This window comes from Orcinus orca, chromosome 9 (genome assembly GCF_937001465.1).
Source record: "Orcinus orca chromosome 9, mOrcOrc1.1, whole genome shotgun sequence".
In the NCBI taxonomy this organism is placed as follows: Eukaryota; Metazoa; Chordata; class Mammalia; order Artiodactyla; family Delphinidae; genus Orcinus; species Orcinus orca.
The window spans coordinates 54,856,991-54,871,367 of NC_064567.1; the positions used below are offsets into that span (position 1 = coordinate 54,856,991).

At 41.5% G+C, this 14,377-nt stretch overlaps 1 protein-coding gene across 19 annotated transcripts in view; it reads right to left on the reverse strand.

The window, feature by feature from the left end:
- MTERF1 (mitochondrial transcription termination factor 1) overlaps positions 1 to 14,377 on the reverse strand; it is a 547,773-nt gene that overhangs the window by 106,808 nt on the left and 426,588 nt on the right. For 18 of the 19 annotated variants that reach the window (XR_007479182.1, XR_007479181.1, XR_007479178.1 and 15 more), the window contains one exon: positions 9,701 to 9,876. The exons of the other annotated variant lie outside the window; for it this stretch is intronic. The gene's annotated coding sequence lies outside the window, so the exon portion shown is untranslated. The remainder of the gene's footprint in view (positions 1 to 9,700; positions 9,877 to 14,377) is intronic. 19 annotated transcript variants of the gene reach the window in all.

Genomic DNA, 14,377 nt, shown 5'->3' on the forward strand with positions numbered 1-14,377 from the left:
TCAGCACAAGCCCTCTGTATGCTTCACAGAGGCTTGTTTCACTCTCAGACACAGCCTGAAGGGTCCACGTCCTTGAATGATGGGATAGCTCAGCATCCACACTATTGAACCCCTGGCCTTTTCTTGTCAGGGATGTGGCAGGGAACAGCTTCAGGTCCTATACCTGCATGGAAAATGGAGGGACCTTTTGCTGACACTGCTCTCTCACAGCCTGTCATTTCAAAATGAAACTTGCTGTGTTACTAATCCAGAAAGGCCTGGAATTTTCATCTATCTGCTGTCAAATGCACTGTTAATGTCATGTTGGATTATATGATAATAGTGAAATAAATCCTTTAATGACTTATCTAAACCACACGACAGATAGAAGAGTGAGCAAGGTGGGCTAGGTAGCAAACCAGAGGGAAGCAAGAGGACTGGGTTTATGAGCCACATTCAGGTAAAGGATTGCATTTGGTTTGCTGCCTAGTTCATCATGTGGTCCCTGTCAAGGGACCTTGAGGAGTGTGAACCAAGCTTATTCCACCCAGTAGGATGGACTTTCTCAGTTGATTTATTTTCTAGGTAGAACATACCTATAAGGAAATAACCTTCATTACTAGGCATCACTGAGAGAGCCTGTCTCCATAATCAATTCTTTTCCCAATGTGATTCTCCAAGGCGAAGGGTGGAAGATGGGGGGTGGAGCAGGTGAAGAAGGCAATATTTTCCTCTCACTCTTTCTTTCCCATAGAACCTAGGAGAGAGACCTGAATATACTGGCTGTCCATTTAACGATGACCCATATGGTTTGCTGCTCTTTACCCAACAGAGCTAAACTGGGTCATCACTCTCAAGAGGGAATGAGTGAGAAGGAAACAGTACTGAGCTTGTGGATGGAAACCCTAGGTTCAAATCCAGATTCTGACTTCGCCAACCATGTGACCTCTCAGCACTTCATGTCCTCACTCATAAACCGCAGGGTTTCTACCCCGCTCAGAGAATAAGAATCAAGTGAGATGAGGGGTATGAAAATACTTTATATTTGGGAAAAGAGGTGTGAAAACAAGGCTTTTATTACCACCCACTAGTCCAAGAGTTCCCAATCTGGCTGATCATCAGCAGTGTCTGGAGGCTTATTAAAAGTAAAGAATTCTGGGCCCCTACCCAGTCTTACTGAATTAGAATTTCTGCGGGTAAGTCCTGGAAATCTGTACTTTTAGAGCTTCCTGAGCAATTCTGATGCTCACTCAAGCTTGAGAATGCCAGTGCCAGGGTTTGAACTTCTTAAAGATGAGAACTGTGTATCTTAGTATTTTAAAACCTCCACACCTAACACATGGTATTTATGTAAGAAAATGGTGACCAAATATTCACTGTACAAATATTTCCTGAGGGCATACTGTGTACCAGGCATCATGCTAGCCACCAGCAAGACACACAGCACAGTCCTGGCCTGTACTGAACTTAGGCCCTACATGTTGGTGGTGTGGGTGTTAGATGCAGGTACAACAGTTTCACTGTAATACACCAGCTACTATCAGAGAGCTCGAGCCATTGAAGGGTTTTCAGCAGTCCTTTGATATGGTCCAATGTTGTTGAACTTGTCAGTCTTGCCTTCATTTTCAATTCTATTTTCACTGCTTTGTTATGGGCAATATTTCCTGCAGAAAATAGTGAGAAGCTTTAAAGAAAACATTTTGTAGATTTTCCCATCAGTTGAATTTCATGTTTCTTCCTGGTCAGTTTCCTTGGACTCATGCAGAATATTTTTTTTACAAAAACAACATGTTGGGGGCAAATGCTAGTGGAAATATGAAGTCTAAACACCACAGGTGCAGAACAGGAGCTACCAAAGGACATGCCATGAAAGGGGAGAATGAGAAAAGAGATCTTCTGGGAAGTCTCACTCTAAGATGAAATGAATTTTCAAAACATAAAGAGGTTGCAAAAAGGAAAGTTAAAATTCCAATATCTGTCTTGGGATGTGAAGAACAGCAAGGTGTTCTTGATTCAACCCAAGCATGGCCAGTCGACCCCAATGTCTGGCTGACCCTAGCATAGCTGGCTGACCTGAGTTTTGCCCATCCCTTGCACCACACTTGAACCCTGTGTTAGCCCTGAAGTCATGTGGAAGATCATTTAAAAATATTTTCTTCTCTTCGTCTCCTGGCTTGGACTGAGAACGCTCTGAGGAGAGCAGTATGGAGCCACAGGGGAGATGGAGCTCATTCTTTCTATATTTCCATTGCTTTTATGATGATTTCCCTGCGAGTGTTGGCCGGCGAAGGAACGATGAGCACTGAGGGACTCCTTGATTTGTGCACGGTGATGTGAGCAAACAGTTTCCCATCAGGACGTTATGGTTGGAGAGCAAGCACTGGATTCAAACTTAGAAGCCATGGTTCTGGTGTCCTGCTCTAAGTAAGCCATTCAAAACATGCTGCTGAAGGAAGGAAGGTGTGACTAAATGAAGGAATACCAGCTAGGTCTGATCAAGACATTTCACCAAACATGAGACTAAACTACAGCAACCACAGAAATCAAGGATCAGGAGGTTACCACATTGGGGGTGTAAATGTATCCCAGATGCTGGGCAAGAAGCGGAAACTTAAGATGTAGCCCCTGCTAGTGTTCACAATCTGAGAACCACTGAGCAATAAATTTGGAATTCCACAGGCACCTCATAGAAGGAGAGGTCTGGTATTGGATCCACATCAGGGAGAGGTCAGGACTCTGGCTGGGCCTTGAAGGGTGAAGATGGTTTTGATAGACAGAAGAGAGGGAAGGAATGCATCTTAAGTAACAGTCTGAGAAAAAGTACAGAAGTCGTTCAAATCATGATGATAACGTTTATGAGACAGCGAGCTCACCAGGATGACTAAAGAAGGCACTGGGAGGTAGTCAGGGAGCTGGTGGCCTTGCAGTGGGCAAAGGAACAAGGACCTGGAATAGTGGGAGCTCCAGAAGGAACAAGGTGCCACTAGAGGCTCCTGAGTTGAAGAGCAATGTCCTTGGGCGGCTTATCTGGCAAAGTGGGCACCTCCCACCCACCTCCCGTATGACTCTTGCTTCTTCGCTCAGCTGCTGAGGTTGGATGGAAATCCAGTGAACACTTCTGTTGCTCTCCCAGGTGAACAGATCCACAGATGTGGGGGGCAAGCCTCCTCACACACTCCCTTGTCCGAAAACATGATGGAGACTAGATCACACACTTTCAAAGCAAACCAAGAGCCTCTTCCCTCTAGTATGATTTACCAGATGACAGAGGATCACAATCCCTGTAATTACTTAGATACTTTAATTGACTTTCAGTGGCAGTAATAAGTAACTGGAGTTCAGGCTTGTAGAATTTCCTTCCTAATTGTGGCTGTTAAACTCATCATTATGGGGATAAATAACACACCACTTTATTTAAACCATTTCCCCCATACATGTAAATTCCAGCGGAAGTGCCCCAGCACTTGCAAGCCCCTAGGAGAGCTGTTTGGCGGCAAGGACCCTGGTGGTACACTGTCGAGAGAGCTGCTCAGGCTGGTTGGCTGCTTCGTTTGAATGAGCAAGCCATGAGTTTCCAACACTGACACACTTCCTAGTGCTTGGGCTTTAAAAGGCTGTAGAAAGGATAATTGACCACCGCTTGTCAACACGAGAGATTTACTGTCATTAGTGCAAACTCAGATGAATTATTTTAATATCATGGAATATGAAAAATGGCCAGCTAGTTTCCTTTCTCAGTAAGTTAAGTACTTAAACAGCTTTTCACACTTCACTTCTGCATTTAGATGTAAAGGAGGAAGGAAATTATAAAGGGCCCATAAGTGGGAGCAGAAGGAAGGGGTGGGACTAACTTGGCAGAGGTAAGGAAAGGTAGATTGCAAATTCTCAGATAAGATCCAAGTGAAGAGATCTCTTCAGGGTTGCTTGTTTTCAGGGTGGCATAGAAGCTAAATAGACATTCTTTTTTTTTTTAGTTCCCAACATTGATTTCTATTTTCCAGTGTAGTATTAATTTAGAAAATTCTATTACAACTTGGTGTTCTTTGTGTTTTGACCCAGTTGTAGAGAAAAAGAACTAGAAATATAGTAAGGTAGATTTTAAAACCTTTATTACACCATAGACACAAGTTTGGGAAGCCTGAATTTTTTCACTCAGGGCCATGCAGATATGGTCCCTTACATGTTCTATTTTGTTTTGTTTTGTTTCTGAACCATCCATTTTTCTGACGATTGTGTAAAAAACAGCCAGTGCCCAAAAGAGTCAAAGAATGCCTCAAACTGGAGCAATTTATTTTCGTTTTGCTTCCCTATGGCTGTTTCTGCAAATATATTTGCTTCCTAATTCTCAGAACCCAAGACAAGCCGCCCCTGGCAATTATCTCATTTTGATTTTGGGGAGGAGGGCTTTATTCCTGTTTGATCATTGAATTTAGACTTTCTTTGCCGTCTGTCCCCTGTCTCCACTAAGATAAAAACATGTGGGCCTGGTTCCTGTTGTTATTGTAACTGAAATGGAACTAATCTCACTCATTTCTATATGGCTTAGCACTGCAGGTGAGTATCTGTGAATGATGTTGCCAATTACTATTGCTTGATTGGCTGGTTGTAAATGCTATTTGTTCTTACCCCTTTTTTCTTTCTCAAACACACTGTACCATACCTGAGAGGTGAAAGTAACAGAATCCTTCTGAGAGAAAGTCTGTAAAATCCAACAGCCTATTTAGTTACTGCATATTTGATTGCTTCCCTTTCACCACTGAGTGACATGGCAATAACATAGAGGGAGATGAACATTTCACTAAATAACCTTATTAGGAACTATATCGTTTAAAACACATAAACAACAGCCACAACAAACTTAAAGGCACTACAAGCCTTGGTCTCTCCTTGAACTGGCCATCATGTTCCAGGTCTGAAAGTAAGTGGGCTGGACTTCTCAGGATCAGTGAGTGATGGAAATTCCAGAGCCTTGGGGCTGCAGGTTCTTTCCCCGACTTCTGGTTTCTAACATTTAGAGTGAGTTGTTGCTTCACCTACATCCCATCAGTCTGGTGATGGCACATCTCCAAATTGCTTTGAGAGAATCATGGTTTGAGTTTCCTAATTCCATTTTTAAAATTCAACTGTGGATGGGGCAGCAGAGTCTCCAATCCCCTGGCTATTTGTGCAGAACTTGTGTGTTTGTGTGTCACAGAGAAAGACATCATATTTATATTTAAAGAAGAAAAGTCATGTAAAGAGGATAGAGTTAGGATGGAGAGAGATCTGAGCAAGTATATTCAAAGTTGTTGAAACCCAGTTATGAAATGCTTGCTCCCCAACCCCTACCAGACGGTTAGTAACGGAACTACCTTTATCACTGAAAAATGTGTGTGAAATGATGGCAACCTTCATATGAGAAAAAAGAAAATGGCAAGAAATAGTGGTGTACCTGACTAGGGTACATTAGCATGGTGATGTGTTGTAGTCAGGTCTCCTTTCACGTTCTCCAACACAGATTTGATCCAGACCTGACCAGGATGACAACATTTCCTCTTGAATGGATCGTCATGTGTTCTTTTAAACAAAATCTACGTGGTCTGTCTCTGCTTGAGGTACAGCTTTAACTGGCCCATCATATGCCCTGGTGGAGTGTCTGAGCTCAAGGCAGGTTGGAAATAAGGCAGCATATCAGATTGGAGATGCTTGCAGAAGTGTTGCGAGAAACGGACTGGATGATGGTCAAGTCCGTGGTCAAGAGTGTGCAAAACGGACTTACTCCATCTTCAGGACCAGGATGCAAGGGGGAAAGGGAAACTTTTTTTGTTTGTTTTCACACCTATCTATCTCTATCTATCTATCAATCAATCTATCTATCATCTATCTAGCTTTCAGTTTTATTGAGATATAATTGACATACTGCACTGTATAAGTTTAACATACAACATAATGATTTGACCTACATACATCATGAAATGTTTATCACAATAAGTTAGTGAACATCTATCATCTCATAAAGATACGAAATTAAAGAAATAGAAAAAAATATTCTTTTTCCTTGTGACGAGAACTCTTAGGATTTACTTTCTTAACAATTTTCATATATAACATATGGCAGTGTTAGTTATATTTATCATATTGTACATTACATCCCTAGTACTTATTTACCTTATAATTTTTAAATTTAAATATGGCAGGCTGTCACTCAGAACGGTTTAACATCTCTCTCCAGGGATGGCTTGGCCCATATGACAGGTTATAAGACATGTTTGAAACTTGAGAGAGATAAGGAGAGGAAGGGAGGAAGAGAGGGAGGGAGGCAGAGAGAAAGAGAGAGGAAAAAGAAAGAAGAAAATAAAGGCTGGATTTTTTTTCTGCACCTGTTTCACTTTTTGCGATGCATGCTAAATAACCTACATTGAACGTTTCGCCTGGCTGTGTCCTAATGAGCAAGTGCGCTTCTGGATTTGGTAGGCACGTCATCCATAGGCATGCTTTTCTGGATGTCATCTGCCTCGCAGAACACACCCCTCTTCACAGTCACTTCCACTCCCCTGACAGCTCAGCTTATCTTTCTGGCAATAGAGAGACCGTCAATCGCCAGCAGCCTGTCCATGAGTATTGGGGAAGGTAGGGGGAGGTGGCAAATATTAAATCACTAAGGAGACAAGGCTGTGTGTGCGAAAGCTCCAAGTCTTTTCTACAGTCACGGTTTCCCCTAGTCTTCACCACATATCTGGGCTTGGGTGAGCACAGAGGGGATTTTCAATAACTGTACTTAGCTTCTAAGATTCTGTGGTATACATTTTAATAATGGACTTTAACCATGTCAGTTTGGCATTAATATTGGTATGTCCCCTAATGTTATGTATTTACTCTCCCCTCCCCAAATTTAAATAGTTTTACTTTTATTCTCTTGCAAAGCAGAGAATGTACAATGCAAAGTACAATTTGCATGTACAATTTGCATATACAATGCAAAGAGGTATAGAGAAGTAAAAATAACCTTTACCTTACCACCAATAATAACTCCTTTAATACTCTGAAAAATATCTTTCTAGATATTTTTCCTATGCGTGTGTACACACAAATACACACAAGCACAAACAAACATACATATGTTCTTTCAAAAACCTCCTTTTTTCATTTAGAAACATATCATATTCAAATTCCCACGCCCATAACTATGTTCTGCAGCATTCTCTCAAACGGTTTCTTAGTATTAATCATACGGTTTCTTTTTTCATTATTAAAAAGTACTTGTGGATACATCTTTGTATACTTTTATAACATCTTTAAGATATATTTCTAGAATTGCCGATTTGAAGATTATGAATGTTTGAAATTTGGATATATGTTCTCATATTGTCTTCTAGAAAGTCATATTAGTGATAATTCCCATGGATGCATCCACAGTGGATTTCTTTTTTTTTTTTTTTTTTGCGGTACGCGGGCCTCTCACTCTTGTGGCCTTTCCCGTCGCGGAGCACAGCTTCCAGACGCGCAGGCTCAGCGGCCATGGCTCACGGGCCCAGCTGCTCCGTGGCATGCGGGATCTTCCCGGACTGGGGCACGAACCCGTGTCCCCTGCATCGGCAGGCGGACTCTCAACCACTGCACCAACCAGGGAAGCCCACAGTGGATTTCTTTAAAGGATGTTTATATATTTATTTCCTGCCTTTTCGTGATACAGAAAAAATATCTAATGACAATGTAAGACTCTTTTAGAAGGAAAAGTCAGGCTATAGTCAGATGATTATTTTGTCAAATCAGTTGTCCTTTTTACGGTTCCTGGGTTTTAGTTATTACTTGCTGCTAAAAGTAAAATTGTAAAGTTTTACAATTTCTTTAAGTTCCTTTGTGATTTTCAGTAATAATTTTGCAATTTCAAGCTAATGATGTTGTGTGGGCATGATGAATTTGGGGTAGTGTGTGGGCAGGCATATGTGTTGGATTTGCTTTGGAGTTTCAATTACCGAACAGCTAGATGATTCCTATGGCCAGTGTATTTATCGTGAATGCAAGACGAAGGCACAGCACGGCTCATCCCCATTCAGTGTGAAAATGGTACCCAACCCCTTGACCAGCAGCCTGCAGCACATCTATTCAGGTCTGTGTGTATATGAAGGCGTATCCCAGGAAGACACATGCAGATACAAAGGTTCTTAGATCACTGTTAAAGAAACTTCCACAGTCAGATGAAAAAACAGAAGATAGGTGAACTGAGAGTGTCGTGTGTGGATGGCGGGAGGAGTGGGAAAGGAGTTATGGTGACTGAAAAGTATGAGAAACCTTGGAGTAAGATGGGGGAAACTAGGGAAAGTAGCTGCTTTTCACAGAGAAAGCTACCATAGGCTTTTTGGGCATCAGCAAAATAATCAGATTAAGGACAAAAAAATGTAGTTCCAGTGAAAAACTGAAACTCAGACATAAAATAAACAGTTGTATAAATCCAGCCAGTTTGGTTTTTACTGATTTAAATATGTGTATGTGTGTATGGCTGTGAGTTTGTATAGAGTTCATTGCTCAGTAGCAGGAAGACATACATCACATCTCCTGATATATCGTATCATGAAGCTCAGTTCTTTAAACATGAAGTCATAGCCAACCCCTCTGGGTGCAAGCATAAGGCATGAGAACTAGCCCAGCACCGCTGCCGTTAGCATCTGGTATCTAGACCCTTCATTAATATTTATGGAGCCATAGACTAAGCATAGAGCCCTGCATAACTCAGGGAACCAACACTGTACTCTGAAAATAGTTTGATCTTGGCTTTTAATGTAAAGGTAAAAATTTTTAATGTTTACAAACCCAAAAAAATGTGCCTCAAGATAAGCTACATGACTTTAAAAAAATACATTTTTCCTGAATTGAGAACCCGTGTCCTGTTCTAAAATAGAACCCGCAGACAATTTTGTCTCCTCTCCCTATCTAAACGATCTTTTTTGAACTGCATCTTAGAGGGATAATTTTCCTTGTCTCTCATTCTGTCTTGTTTTCTTATGAAGAAGGGAGGGTGGGGTTTAAACAAAAATCCTACAATGAGCTAAGCAGCTAATATGCACCAGGCACTGTGCTAATTACTTTCTCTATGTCAAATCATTCACTGCCACAGCCTTATAAGGTAGGTTGCATCATTCAGCTCCATTGACTAAGTTGACTGAGGTTGTACTAATATCAATACTTGGTGGAGAAGGATTCAATCTCAGGTTAGCATGACACCAAAGCTACATGCTTTTTCCTTGAGCTGCATGTGGAAGTAGCATTTGTGGGATTCCTCATAACTCCTCGACAGCATAGAAATCACCATTCAAGAGAAAATATGGCCCAGAGTCTTTGTAACAATACACATGTAATTCATACACTGTTGTAAAATGTATTTCTTACTCACCTTCTAGTGTCCATTCTGTGCTCTGTATCATACCGTGTGCAAGAAAAGTAAGATGCCTTGGTTTTCACTGTAGGAGAGCTTCTAAAATTGCATCAATCAGCTACCCCCAGTACAACACTAGATGAGGCAAGACACATTCATAGCCGAACCAGCTGAGATGACTCAAAAGAGAGGAGTCTGTGTAAATATCAGCTGCGCTCATGACATGTTTTGTCATGAACAATGACTTAACACTTACACATTTACTCCAACATTTACTGAGCACCTGTTGTGAGCTCAGCAGCATGACGAGAAAATAAACAACTCATGGTGGAGAGAAATAGAATGATAATCCAAAGTAGCTGATCTTACCAAAAGTAGGAGCCAAGTACTCGAGGTGCTTATAGAGGAGATGGCTTTGGTCTAGATCTTACTGGCTGGGAGCATTTCACATGATGGAGAGGAGTCCACAGCAAGTAGCTAACAACTTGTCAGAAGAGCAGGAATTCCAGCACAATGTGAATATAAGGATGTTGAGAGAGTCAGGGCTGGAAAATAAAGAACAAGGGGTAAGGTTCTGGAGGAGCTTGGAGGCTGTGCTTGGGATTTTGGATTTTCCTAAAAGTTGCTGAAACCCTATGAAAATGTTTCAGTCAAGAAGAGACGTGGTTTGTTTTTTCCAGAGCACATCTGACTTCCATGTGAAGGACTCGCTGGATGTGGAAGATATTGAGGTGGCCTCTTCCCAGGTGTAAGGGAGTATCATCTCATTGAACTTGCAAATTCAGATTGCTCTACTCCCCATTCACCCAGAAAAGACCACAAGGTCTAGACTGTCCCTAGTTACCCGTGACTTTTGTTAGCAGCTGTCTGGATTATCCTTTCCCAAAGCTAACTTACGCTCTGTGGTTCTTTTCTGAGGTAAGACTCTCAATCTAAACATTAAATGGAACAGGCCCATCTGCAGATCTTCTAAACTGGTTGGAACAGAAAGGGATTAAGTAGTGGTGGGGAAAGGGAAAAACAGCCCCGCTTGAGAGGGTCATCTGCCTCCAATGATTTAAACCCTTTCAGGATCAAGGAAGGAAAATATTAAGGACCAGACATGCTTTCAAAAACACAGAACCTATAAAATCATGGAATTCTGGAGCTGAAAGAAGCCTCAGAGAGCTGATCTCTGGTTTTCAGTAGGATTCTAGAAAGAGTATAGAACTTGAAATAGAGAGCCTGGTGTACTTAGGACAGTTTATGTGACTTTAGGGAAGTGACTAACAACCTCTCAGAGCCCCAATTTTATCTATTAATTAAAGATGATAACACCTACCTCTCAACGTGTTATGAGAATTAAATATTCTATGTGAAAAGATAAAATCATGTACAACACAGCTGCTATTTCAGATGAAGAAACTGAGCCACAGAGAAGCTGAGTGGACCTACAGAAAGGTGGTTGTTTCAGCAAATGAATAGATTTCTTCACAACCCTGACCTATGAAACCCAGCGTGGCTGTTCTAAGTCTGTAAGCATTACCAAGCTGACACGATGCTTTTAATGAAAATGGCAAAATCTTCTCTCAGGTCCTGTGTTCTCACATTCCCTAAATTTTTAACATTTCTTGCTTTCAGGTAGCTGATACCATTGAACCCTGCCTGTCAGTCTCAGTTTTAGCAGTGAAGGCTTAGGGTGGATTTTACCTAGCATTTCACAAGCTATCTCGGGGGTGCCTTAGCGTCTCTGTGTCTCTTGAAAGCCCTTTGTGGTTGTGTCTGGAATGAGTCCCAGTGCTTACTTCATACAGGTGTGCTAGCACTCCAGCCTCCCTGATTTACCATTTCCTTTTCACTCTGTCACCAGTTAAAGATGGCTGCCTACTTGTTGACTCATTATGAGCAACTGGGCAACAAGATAGGATGATTCTCTTTACTGTTTTGTCCCTCACACATCAACCTGGTCTACTCGTCTTACTCCTCTGCAGACCTACCCTTTCTCTTCCTCAAGCCATGACCTATTTGACATGAGACATGTTCTTCAGTAAGTCCAATGGCTTGATTGCATCAAAGTGGGAGACACCCAAGACTCCAATGAAAAGGATTATTTGCAGGAATGGGAAAGTGATCATTTACTCAGAATGACTTTTTAATAAAGACTCAGTGAAAGCAATTACTTTTTTCTTGATGATTTTATTTTCTGCCTGGACAAGATTCATGCTTTGACTGTGTTTGCAAAGCTTCTACTGCTGGCCTTGGCTGATGGACTTAGTCACTGATGGCTGCACCTTCCACACTGCAGTCCTGGTTTTGATTATCCAAGAGTGGGGATAATTATCCCCCAAATCTCCAATTGTCCAATACAGGCTCCCTTCTACCCTACTCTGCTACCTTTCCTGTCATGATGACAATAACAAACACAGTAATAATAATGGCTAATACTTACATTAGTGTTTGCTATATGCAAGGAGTTTTCCTAAGCATCATACCAATATGAATTTGTTTAATGCCTACATACAACCAACTGTATAATCTCAAGGAATCTGGGAACAGGAACTGCTGGTCAAGAGTTGTGATAGGGGCCACTGTCAGACTTTTAGGTAGGGATTTTTAGTACCAAACAATGGTTCTCAACATGGGGAGAGTTTGACAATACCTGGTAATATTTTTGATTATCTCAAGCAGGGGGTGATACTGGGGTTGATGTTATGATTAATAAACTAATACGTGTAAAATGCTTAACTCAGTGTCTGGCATATAGTAAATGCTCCCTAGGTTAGCTGCTATTTTTATTATAATATACAGAGCCTTCTGGCCTTAGGGAGACAAACTGGGCTGCTCTTTGTCTTGAGAGAACACCTTCAGTTCATGCCATCCAAGGGAGTAGTTTTCTCCATCTTAATCCTAAAAAGATGTCCTGTCTTAGCCTATTAGGAAGTTCAGGAAAAATTATCTTTGATTTGTTTCAATGATATATCTCTTTCTCATCTTTTTTTTTCTGCCTCTTGTTTTACAAAAGAAAGCCAAGTTTCTCTGTTCTGCACTTGTATTTTGTGGCTTCGCTGGCTCCATGCCTGCCTTCTGAGACCTAGGCTGTCCACCTGCTCCCCCTGCATTCTCATGCCATGTGTTATGCTTAGTGAGAAGGGAGCCTCACTAAGATGGATGTGAGACAGTCAACATCCCTCTCCAGGATGGGTGTTCTCACACATTCTCATCAGGCAAAATTATGGGCTAATATTGCTGGAATTACCTAGGCACTGAGGCTGAGAGAGGTTCACTATCTTACCTGAGTTATCCAACTAGTGAGTGAGTGAGCGAGCGAGTGAGTGAGTTAGGAATACATATAGCCTCTGACATCCCACTTCCATGTTTTTTGCATTCCCCACTAGGGGAGTGCCAGTGAACGATGCCTACATTTCAGGTCTACAGAGTCTCATGATATTATTAACTTCTTGTGTGTGTGTGGTGGAAGACCTAATTTGAATATAAGTTGAGACATGATTACAACTCAGACTGGCTGGCCATTTCTAAGCTGGTGGAGCAGGCCTGCCAAAGATTCTACCAGAAGAGGGAAAGCTTCTTCTGAAAGGAAAAGGAAGCTAGAAAAGTGTGGCTTGGTACTAAAACTTCAGGGTTATAGGGAAGGGAGTAGTCCTGAGAGCAGAATGGTGTCTGTCACTTAGTGTCCATGAAGACGAGTCCTCTCTGAGCCCAAGGAGTTTATATGTGAATTGTGTGGTAAGCAGGGAGCAGTGAGGAAATTTGGAATATTTGTTTCAGGAAAATTTTGCAAAACTTTGTGCCCAAGGAGCACAGCTATGTGTCTACCTAACAATGTGAAACAAAATGAAACACTAAATGGTTTGGCATGTGGAGGGTTCTGGTGCCTCAGCTGAGGGGGAAACATCTGTTCTGGGAGGTTATGGCAGTACCATCAGATGTGTGGCGAAAGACGGCAGAGAAGTGGGAGCATTCACTGGAGTGGATGTGAGACCCTCACTAGAGACTTACGAGACATTCCTTGGAAATATTTCCACAGGCAAGAGCCTGCGAGTTCTAATTTATAATGTGACTGCATTGGTGTATATAGGCCTGAGGAAATGAATGGTCTTTGAAATTTCACAAAGGTTTTGGTACCTCAAAACGCTAACAAATATGGTGGTTTGTTATACTTTTCTTTAAATCCTTCAAATTGGCATTTGCCTGTGGCATGCATTGTAGACTATTACTTTCACAAGCCTGCAACCCATTGCTAGAAATAATATACTTATGGAACAGCCTGAAACCCTGGAAGAATGGTTCCAACATGTCATTTATGAATTACCTCAGTATCAGACGAGGCATTCACAGCAATCAAAACACATTAATTTCAAACAACGTTCTGTGTTTTAGACCACTATACTGTACTATATATATATATATATATATACTAATTCCATATTGAAGTAGTTTTAATATAAATGAGGTCCACAGAAATGTCAGGCAAAATACAACTGCCAAGATTATAAGATAATTGGTAAATGTTTGAATGGAAGCCCAAGGCTGGGTTTTAAAAGGAGGGGAAGGAACGTCAAACTGTGTAAGCAAAGATACACTTTGGAATTCCATCCACTTGGAATTCATTTATTCAGTATGTTGACTGCCTACGGCTGCCTGGCAGAGACTAGGCAGTGGAGGTGAGCTGGTGTTGTGAAGCTACTAGGAAAAGATTGGTGAAGAGAGTTAGTGCCTTAGTTATCTATTAATGCTTAACAAACCATCTCAAACTTAGGAGCTTAAAACAATAATTTTATTATCTCTCTCTCTCTCTTTTTTTTTTTTTTTGGTCACGAGGCATTTGGGATCTTAGTTCCCTGACCAGGGATCGAACCCATGCCCCCTGCATTGGAGGCACGGAGTCTTAACCACTGGTACGCCAGGGAAGTCCCATTTGTTATCTCTTATAATAGCCCCAGTGGGTTAACTGGATTCTTCTCTCAGAGTCTTTCACGTGGTAAGAGAAGGTGGTATGAGCTGGATCATTCAAGATGACTCTACTCATCTCAAGCATTGGCAGGGTTG